Below are 10,554 nucleotides of genomic sequence, written 5' to 3' on the forward strand. Positions count from 1 at the left end.
CTTTTGTGTACAAACCTCAGGGCATGCAAGTATGTGTGTCCTTATGTATCTGCAAGCTTATGTGTGAGTATTCTCAGTGTGTTTACACTGAGCGTTTCCCAAGAACAGCATCCAGTTCCCATTTTCCTCGTTGTGTAATAATAATTTAATCAACAATCCTATGGGGCACACACTATTATTCACCCCTTTTTACAGATGAGGAAACTGAGGCCCAGATCATCACATAAGTTGTCCAGCAAGTAAGTGGCAAAGACTCAGACCCAGGAGTGTGGGATGGCAAAGCCCCTGCCCTTAGCTCAACACTAGATAAACATGCAATGAATAAATGAATGAGTGAGCCTCATGGCATACATGGGGAAACTGAGATCTAGATAGGAACCTAGCAAGCTGACGTAGGCAAGGCTAAAACCCCAGCCTTCATTCTTCCCAGGCGGGCCCCCTCCCAGAAGCCACCCTCCTCAGGACTGCAAGATCCTGTCCTCCTCCTGCCGGGCTCCCACACAGCTGGGCAGGCAGGCAGTAGATGGGAATGGGCAGGATATCCTCTTTGCCATCCTGGGATGTAGCTGAACTCTCTGGCCCCTGCCCTGTACCCCCAACATGCAGCCCGAGGGAGTACTGGCCTTCTCTGCCCTGCACCCCCAGGGATGCACCGGATGATGAGTGAGTGTGACAAGGGGCTGCCTTCTCCCTAGGCTACTCCCTCACCCTATCTTCTCACCCAGAGAGGGCCCCAGGCCCCACTCTGAGGGCAGGTGGAAGTCCTTTGCTTACCCACAGCTGTGCCTGTGCTAAGCCCATGCAGAGCCCAGGGGAGCAGCTGACCTGGGAGGAGGCCAGGAGCTCTGAAATGGGCATACTCATTACACACAGGCCTGCTCCCTCCCACACCAGAGCCCCCCTTTAGCCTCCTTTCCCTGCAAGGTCTGTTTCCCTGGAGGGATGTGCAAGCCCAGGATACTGGAAAGCCTGCACCACAGTCTGCCCTCCCAGGGGATGATGAGAGGTACTCCAGGAAGGGCTATAGCCCACAGCTCGCCACCCACCATGCCTCCCACCTGGGGTCAGCACTGCCCTCGGGGCTCCTCTCCTCCTGTGCTCTAGGCCCCCTCCTCCCTCCTCTCAGCAGCCATATGCTTACATTCTCCTTGCCCCAGAGGAGGGGGAATCTGTCCCTAGAGTGCCCCGCCCCTGCAGCTGTTCAATTCTGTGCCCCTCTTCCTGCCTCCAGATCTCAGATCAGGATCTGCCCCCATCCTCCTTCCTCCTGCTTGGAGCTGGAGCAGCGATAATGCAGTCTGGGCTGCCCCCTCGTGACCACTCAGAGAAGCACATGCTTCCCGAAGCCACTGACCCATCACCTGCAGCCCCGGGAAACCCATGCCAAATAAACAGACAATCTAAGGAAAAGTGAGTTTATTTCGCAAGTGCAGCTTCAAGACAACTCTCAAGTCCTTCCTTCCCAGAAATTGTGGAGAAGCCACTAAGAATGGCCAGAGGACTCTCCTCCCAACCCCTTCCCCATCATTCCCTGGCCTGGTCTTCAGAGACACACCTAAAGTAGAAATTCCCTGTCCAGCTTCCTGATAGGCGTTCACTTCCATTCTCTTACTTCCAGAGACAGGGAACTCGCCCAAGGGTGTCCCATCATCTTTTCTGTTCTGGGGCACCAGGAGCACTGACAATGTAGACCCACCCCTGATCTCCTAGGACTCACACTGCTCAGGTAAGCAAACAAGGGCCTCAGGTGCACTGATCAGCACAGAGATGGGCGTGGCCAGTGCTACAAGGACCTACACATTCACCTACCTCTTCTCAGGGGTCTTTTTGTGGTTATTTTGGCTGCGTTGGGTCTTCGTTGCTGCGTGTGGGCTTTCTCTAGCTGCAGCGAGCTGGGACTACTCTTCGCTGTGGTGCTCGGGCTTCTCATTGCAGTGGCTTCTCTTGCAGCGGAACACGGGCTCCAGGTGCGCAGGCTTCAGCAGTTGTGGCACACAGGCTCAGTAGTTGTGGCGCACGGGGGCCTAGCCGCTCCGTGCCGTGTGAGATCCTCCTGGACCAGGGCTCGAACCCGTGTCCCCTGCATTGGCAGGTGGATTCTTAACCACTGCGCCACCAGGGAAGCCCTTCTCAGGGGTCTTGTAGTCAGGAATTTAGCCCTGGAATCTTGAAGATATCTGGAGGCTAACTGCCCCCTTAATTCTGCTTGAGAATCAGCCAGAGTCCCCTGAGCACTTGCTCTCTGCCAGGTCCCTCCTGGTACTTTGCCCCACTTAGTCCTCACAACACTGTAAGGGCAGTGCACTCGTGTCTGCTGGGCAGATGGGGATGGGGTGCAGAGCGGGAGATCACCCACCCAGGATGTCATGGCTAGTCATTTGCAGAGTTGGACTTGACCTCAGCCTTGCTGGTGGCTCCTGCAGCTTGTGCAGACTACCTTGCCCCAATGCATGACGTCTGGGCCCAAGTCAGACCTGCTGAGAAGGTTCAGGGTGGACTCTGAAGCCAGAAGTTTGATCCCAGCCTGCCCCCTCATGCCCCTCCCTTCCAGCTCTGTCTCCACCAGTGCCCCCACCTTGAGGCCCGGGGCCATTCCAACCAGACCCTCCTGCCCTGCACCAGCAGCTCCTCTATACCTCGAGGGAGAACTGGCAGGCGGGATATAAACATCCTCCCCACAGCTCACTGTCCCTTCACTGCCAAGCAAACCTATGGCCTGGGGACTCTGGAACTGCCGTCTGAGACCAACCTGATGGGGCAGGAGAGAGAGCCCAGGCTTCGAGGTGGTTCTGCAGATCACCTTCTGTGGACCTCCCTGGCCATACAGATAAGATCTAGATGCTACTGTTTTCCTTGATGGACAGTGATCAAATGAAATCCAATGTACAAACACCCAGCACACAGTAGGTACTCAACAAAGCATGCCTTCCTTCTCGACCTTGCCTTGTTATTCGGAAGAATACCAGGAGAATCAGCAATGCTCAGGCCAGTCAGGCACCTGGGACCAGTGTGGTAATGGCCTTGGAATCAGAGAACAGTCCAAGGTGGGGGACCCTGGGGAATTCTGGCAGCCAGGACAGATCTGGCTGTCCCCCACCAGCATCCCATGAGGAAAAGCCCTTCCAGAGCCAGACAACAGCCACTGGGGGTGGTTTCTGGAACAGCTGGATTCTGCCCCTCTGTAAAGGGATGACCAATCCACCCATGATTTCCAGAAGTGGTCTTATCTTCTCCCCTTCTAGCTGCCCTGGGTTCTCTGTCCTCATCTACCCTGGCCAGCCCTGCTCAGAACCCGCCCCGTGGCACTCTCAGTTGGTGAGGGTCAGCTCTGGCTCTGGCCCTCGTTGAGCCCTGGACAGGGTCCTGCCCAGGCTTCTAGAAGCCAACTTTTTCAGAGCAGACACCTGCTCTACAGGTGAGGCCCTGGGACTGCTGGCCAGGACCTTGAGACTGCCTTGCCTCCAGCCCCATCACGTTCCCTTCCCCTTGGGATCTGCACTCTGGCCACCAGGAGGCGCTGTTCCCCCTCAGACCCGATGAGACCACAAGCCTCATCGTTAAATGAGACCAAATTCTAAGAGACAGCAAAAGGCAAGTCATAGCGGAGACTGCAAGGGGAAGACAATGGCCTTTGTCTGATCGCTGCTATGAATCTGGCACTTCCCACGCAGGACCGTACCTCATCCTCCAGCCGCCACAATGGGGGTGGGGTCGGGGGCACGGGGTGGGGTTCTGAGTCACAAACAACAGAAACCGACCTCTGGCTAACAAGCAGAAACTAAATGTGCTGTTCACCAAAAAAACAGAAAAGATAGTCACTCAAAGAAGACAGCCAACATCAGGCCTCCAGTGCGGTTTGAAGAGGATGCTGCTCCCAGCTGCAACTGAAAATAATCAAGGGTCCCTAGAGTTCGTGGCACTGCTTTCCTCTGTTACACACCCTCACCCTCGCTGACTTGAAGCTTCATGTTCCCTTGCACCACGAGCTCAGGGAAGCAACCAGCTCCTCCCAAGTTTTGGTCCTATCACCCCAATCTTCATCCTTCACTCATATCAACATCAGGCACCTAGGACCCAGTCCCCAGACTCAGGCAGGCCCGCCTTTCCTCTGAGGCTGCCACCCTCACTGCTGACTGGCCACACAGTTGAGGGCCAGTGGGAGGGGGGGAAGGCTGGCTGCACTAGGTGTACCTGAAACTGGAGTTGCTCGGCCCCAGGGATGGGTGGGGCGCAGGTCTTTGGAGATAAGAGGACCACCTCTACAACCAGAACTGGCTTTGGCTGGAGAGAGATGTGACCTGGACCTCTATGTCAGGAGAGCACTTCTGGAGACCCAGTGGTTAAGAGCAGGGGTCTAAGAAGATGGGCTGGGGGAAAGACAACAGGGAGGCAGGCAAGGTCCTTTTCCTTGAGATGGGAGCCCTGAGACCTATGGCAAGAATGGCAGCCAGAGACCCCAAGGAGAATTCGGTTGCTCACTTATTCACTCAATACACGTTTACTGCTACAGGCTCTGTTTGCCCCATGGAGAGACAATCCCTCTCCTCTCCACCCAGGCACCCGCTCTTCAGAACTAAACTCTGAGGGCCTTAAAAACCAAAGGGAAGGGACATGTCCCTCCAGGTGCCCATCCCTGTCTCAGGCAGCTTCTAAAACCTCCTCAGCTCACGGAGGATCTCCTCCCTGCGCGGTTTCAGCCCACTCTTCCAAAAGCTCCCCTGATCTCAGACACAGACACACAAGTTTATTCACAGGTACAACACCTGGGCAAGAGGATTTGCATGTGATTTGCAAAAGCTCGGCCTGAGGCGTAGCAGCACCCAGCTGTTCTCCCTTTGCAGCCCAAGCCAGGTAAACCTCCTGCTTCTTCTCCTTGCCCACCCCCATCCTAGGCCAAGTGTCCAACTTTTGTACCGTGAAGAACCCAGAACCCCTTTTCGGCTTTCCCCCAAACAGTTCCCATGAGAAAGGCAGAACAACACCAACTGGGTTTCCAATCTATGCAGCTGAGCCCGGGGACTTCTGGGTGGAGGCTGGTCCAGCTCAAAGATGGCACGCAGCAGGATACGGTCTCCAGGCAGCCTTGAGGGGGAAGCATCAAACTTTCAGAAGCTTTCCGAGCCCAGGACTCCGGGTACCAAGAACCAAGGAAGCTCGGGCTCTGCCTAACCCCAGGGGCTCTGGTGCCTGGGAAGTAGTACACATGCCCTCAATATTTGGGGAATGGATGGAGGAGGGTTACTGTTCACGAGCCATTGTGAAACTGTAGGCTCAGGAACAGACAAAAGCCTCAGGAAGCTGGACTTAGAGGACAGCAGGGGAGAGCCAGTACTACACAGCCTGTTTCAGGAGTCAGAGAAAAAATATTCGTCTCACTGCCAGTGAGTTCAAGTGTGCCTGGGGCCAAAGCACTGTGCTAAGTGATTAGCTTTTCTTCTTCTCTGTTTAGCATCACAAGTGAGGTGAACCTCTCATTTTAGAGATCAGGAAACTGAGGCTCAGAAAGTTATATGACCTTTACTTAAGGTCACACAGCTGGGCAGGAGTGAGGCCAGGACTCAAACCCAGAAGCTGTTAAAATAAATTGGGTGAGAATGATACAATGGCACCCTGAATCCTTCCTCTCCTACGCAGGGTCTGGTGGCTGATTTCCCTCATGGAATCCCCTTCAGTTCCTTTTCTGCAAAATGGAGAGAATAATGATACATACCTTGGAAATATATTACAAGGATTAAATGACACTTAAGACATGTAAAGTGCTTAGGACAGTGTCTGGCATATGGTAAAGCCTATATCGGTGTTAACTATTGTTATTATTATTATTAATTAAAATTCACATCACTCAGTCATTCAACCAACATCTGAACACCATGTTTCAGCCTCCAGTGGCAGACCAGGAAACTTGCACAAAGCAGGTAGTCAATGCTACAAAGCTGAGAAGAGGGCCCACTGAGGGGCACTGCAGAGGGGAGTGGTCTAGCCTGGGGATTTGGGAAAGGCCATTGCAGCTTCCTGGAGGACAAAAAGCCAGTCAATTCTCCATCAACAGGAAGAAGTGATCTTTTAAAAATGCAAACACAGGGCTTCCCTGGTAGCGCACTGGTTGAGAGTCCGCCTGCCGATGCCGGGGACACGGGTTCGTGCCCTGGTCCAGGAAGATCCCACATGCCGCGGCGGGACGGCTAGGCCCATGAGCCATGGCCGCTGGGCCTGCGCGTCCAGAGCGCAATGGGAGAGGCCACAACAGTGAGAGGCCCACGTACTACAAAAAAAAAGCAAACACAGGGACTTCCCTGGTGGCACAGTGGTTAAGAATCTGCCTGCCAACGCAGGGGACACAGGTTTGATCCCTGGTCCGGGAAGATCCCACATGCACAGAGCAACTAAACCCGTGCGCCACAACTACTGAGCCTGTGCTCTAGAGCCCGCAAGCCGCAGCTACTGAGCCTGTGCGCCACAACTACTGATGCGCGTGCACCTTGATCCTGTGCTCCACAACAAGAGAAGCCACTGCAACGCAAAGCCCCCACACCGCAATGAAGAGTAGCCCCTGCTCGCCTCAACTAGAGAAGGCCTGCGTGCAGCAGCGAAGACCCAACGCAGCCAAAAAATAAATATTTTTTTAAAAATGCAAACACACAGCTGAGGCATTGGCGAAACCCTCAAAGAGCAGGGTCCCTCTGCCCTGAGGTGGACACAGGAGGCCCTGCAGGCTCTGGTCACTGACCTCTGCTCCCAAGACTGCCCCCCACGCCCTGCACCTCAGCCCATCCTAGCCTCTTTCTGCTTCTCCCAAAGCTCAACCCCTTCCAGCTCCAGGGCCTCTGCTCCTATTATTCCAGGTATCTCTCCTCCTGCAGGGTCTGAGCACTCAGGTGAGGAGGGCTCCTCTGCTGAGCACCTGCATCGCACCTGCACATCCCTCCTAGTAACTCTCATCACGCCGTTGAACATCTGTGCCCCACCAGACAGAACACTGCAAGACCAAGGACCAAGGAGGAAAGAAATATGTGCTACCTTACTGGAGGAAATATGCCTTCCTGGAGGAAGGCACCAGATAGTTCGCAGGGATCCCAGGTTCCTTGACCAATTCACGTCATGAACTTCGTTCTGCATCTGCCTGCTCCAGAGAGATTCTGAATTGCGAAGCCCAGACCCATGACCTTCAAGGTCAGGAGACCAGCCAATTAACCCCTGTGGTGTGGTCGAGGAAGCCCTATGTACCGGCTGCCTCAAGCCACAAGAGTGAGGTCCTCCAGCTCTCAATGGCCTCTCGGTTGCGTCACCACCACCGCTAACACCACAAAAGCCAAAAAGCCACCAAGCCATCAGCACCAAGACTTCGGCCACCGTCATGGTGGAAACAAACAAGCTTCCTTAGAAATCCCCTTAGAGCAAACTGTTGTGGTAAAGAGAAGAGACTTTAATCTGACATTAAAAATGTTTGTGCCTAGTAAGTGTCCAGTAAATATCAGTATCATCATCAATAATAATAATAAAGTATCGGGCACGTAGCAGGTGCTCAGTAAATGGTAGTTCCCTGGTCCCAGGGGGACAGAAGTTGGAGTTCGTTGACAGCTGCCCACCCTCCCCATGCCCAGGGCCTCCACCTGTGCACACGAAGTCAGAGCTGCAGGAGATCACCAGATGCAACCCTTCGGTACACAGGAGGGGAAACTGAGGCCTGGATGGGGAGGACTTGCCCCAAATCAGAAGCCAGTCTGTCCCTAGAACCTGGGTCTCCCAGGCCAATGCCTTGTCCTCGTGATAAATTCAGCCACCCAAGAAGGGAGGTTTCCAATGCATGATGCCTCTGGATGCAGGTGTCCTCCCAAGGACAGCTTTGTGAGGGTGGGGTCTCAGGCCCCTTGAGGAGAACACAGGGCTAATCTGGAAGGTCACGGCTTTGCCTCTGAATGAGGCAGGCGTAGCTTCTTGCCTTGACGGAGCCCACGGAAGCCAGCTCTCCTGCGGGTCAGGAAGGGAAAGAGATCACGGGGGAGGCCCATGCTGGCCCCTGGTTCCCTGAGACTTTAGCAGCTGTGGATATCAGCTTGGCCACTCCGCCGAGTGGTCCCTGATGTTGAGATGGCCACTGTGGCCACTTGCTTTCTCCTGCTTCTGCCCTCCCCTAGGCCTCCCAGGCCCCAGCACTGGTCCAGTCTCACCGGCTACCTTCCCTGAAGCCCCCGTTTGCATTGCTCCTACCCCTCGACCCACTCCCACAGGTCAGTGAGACCCTACAGCAAGAAGTGGCATTCACACCCGGGCTGAACGATTCCAAAGCCCATGCCCTCTCCGCCTGGCCTCACTGCCTCCTAGGTGTCCCCAGGTGCTGTTTCCTGTTGGTGCTTCCTTCCACCTTCCACAGCCTCTCTCTCCAGGAGGCTCATTCCCCCAAGGGCCTGGCAGGAGCTTCCTGTGGGGGTGGTGATGACGAGGTTGAAGAACAGCTCCTAAAGCAGGAGAGCCGGCCTCTGCAGAGCCACCCAGAGGTGCTGTCAGCGAGGGAAGCTGCCCACAGTCAGCTCAGCCTGAGCACCTGCTCTGCAGGAAGTAGAAGGGGACTTTGCTGGAAATCTGCCTTTAATCTTGGCTTCCTGTTTTCTGCCCTGAGGGACTGCCCAGACATCTGAGTTTCAAACTATTTCACACCAGTTTCTCTAAACTGTCATTTCAGAGCAAAGAGGCTGGGGGAGAGGAGGAGGCAGCATGGCGGGAAGTCCTTTCCTTCCCTGGGGACCCTGGGATCAGAGCTCAGTCCACCCATAAAGGTGCTTAAGCTCTGGATTTCTGGCTACCAGCCCAACTTTTTATCGAGCTACTGCAGTGGCATTGTGTCATCAAATGCAGTCAGAAGTCCTAAGCCCTGTTCCCACATCCAGGGGTCTCAAGCCTCCCCTCTTTTCTCCATTCCCCCAAGGTGGGGACAACAGCTCAGCCTGGGAAAGCTAGCACTTGAGCCTCCCTAGCAGGGAGGGGCTCCTCTTAAATTTCCTCCCCTATCCTAGAACCCGAAGACTCTTCTCTGATGATTTCCTTTCCTAGGGTCTGCTGAGAGGGGAGGCTGTTTGGTGCCCCAGGCTTTGGAGGTCCTCAGATTGGAACCCCCATTCTGGGAGTGGGACTCTGGGAAAGTTCTGAGTGCTTCAAGCCTCAGTGGCCTTGTCCGTAAAACGTGGCTCCACACGCCATCTTGACATCTCCCTGTCTCACAGGTGTCTTAACCTTAGCTTGTCCAAAGTACAGCTCCTGAGCGCTACCCCCAGCCTGCCCCTCTCCCAGGTCCTCCCTACCTCAGCAAAAAGCACCAGCATTTCCCCATGTTCCAGCTGTACCTAAGGATCAGGCCCCCTTTCTCCTGGGGCCTCACTCCCCCAAACAGCCCATCACCCAGAGCTGCCACGTGGCTCCCTTTTGTCCACTGGGGTCCATGCCCATCATCACTGGCCATAATATGCAAAGTCTCCTCACTGGTCTCTTGACCTCTGCTCAATCGTGTCACTCCCCTGCTTAAAAATCCTTCAGCGGCTCCCCAGCACTCATGTAATAAGATCCAAACTCACGTAATAAAACCCCCGCCCCATAACACCCTACCAGATCCAGCCCCTTCCTCTCATACTACTCCCCCTCGCTTGCTGGTCTTGTCACCTTGGCCTTCTGGCTGTCCCTTAAGCTGCTGGGCCCTCTGTGTCTTTTCCCCGTCCCGCGCTCTCCTCCGTCAAGCATTCACTGCCCCCATGCCACAGTGTCTGATTGCCCTGCTTATTTATTTATCCCATGAGGGGATAACCACATGGTTATCCACAGTGGTCTTTCTCGCCCTTTCAACTCCTGCATCCAGGATAGTGCCAGGCACTTAGTAGGTGCTCAGTAAGTATTTGAGTGAGGGAATGAATGAATGAATGAATGAATGGTGGTGAGGTTGGAAGTTCATTGGCTCTTCCACTGGAGGATAGCTCTGTGGGGCAGGACCCTTTATTGATTTGTCCCCTGTGCCTGGGGTTCAGGGAAGTTAACAAATTTATTGCATTCTACCGTAAAGAGGTGGCACCAGGAGGCAAATACAAGTCTATTTGACTCCAAAGTTCACACTTAGGCCACAGCAAACCCAGGGGAAAACGTCAAACACGTTTCGGGGGGGTAAAGGAAAATGCATTGGTGAAAAACTGGGACAGGGATTAGAGCATTTTCCACATATCCCCACAGCCCTTTCCCATTTTGCCAGCTGATTCAGTCAGGGGAGAGGAGATATCAACTTGGCCCTTCCAGAAGCCTTTGCAGAGCTGCTGAAGTGCTTTCCTTCAGGCTGAGAGATGGCCCCATCCGGTCCCACTTTATCATTCCATCTTGACCTCAGCAGAAAGAAAGGGAAACCAGCCAAGCTGAACACCCTCCCCACCTCGCCCACCCCTAGGCCATTATCTTGCTTCATCTGCACCATCTCTTGTGAGACAGCTGCATTTAAGCTTGATCTTACAGAGGAGGAAACTGAGCTCAGGGACGTTAAGTAACTAGCCCAAGATCACACAACTAGGAAGTGGCCCAGCTGAA

The sequence above is a fragment of the Phocoena phocoena genome, chromosome 2, assembly GCF_963924675.1.
Source record: "Phocoena phocoena chromosome 2, mPhoPho1.1, whole genome shotgun sequence".
In the NCBI taxonomy this organism is placed as follows: domain Eukaryota; kingdom Metazoa; phylum Chordata; class Mammalia; order Artiodactyla; family Phocoenidae; genus Phocoena; species Phocoena phocoena.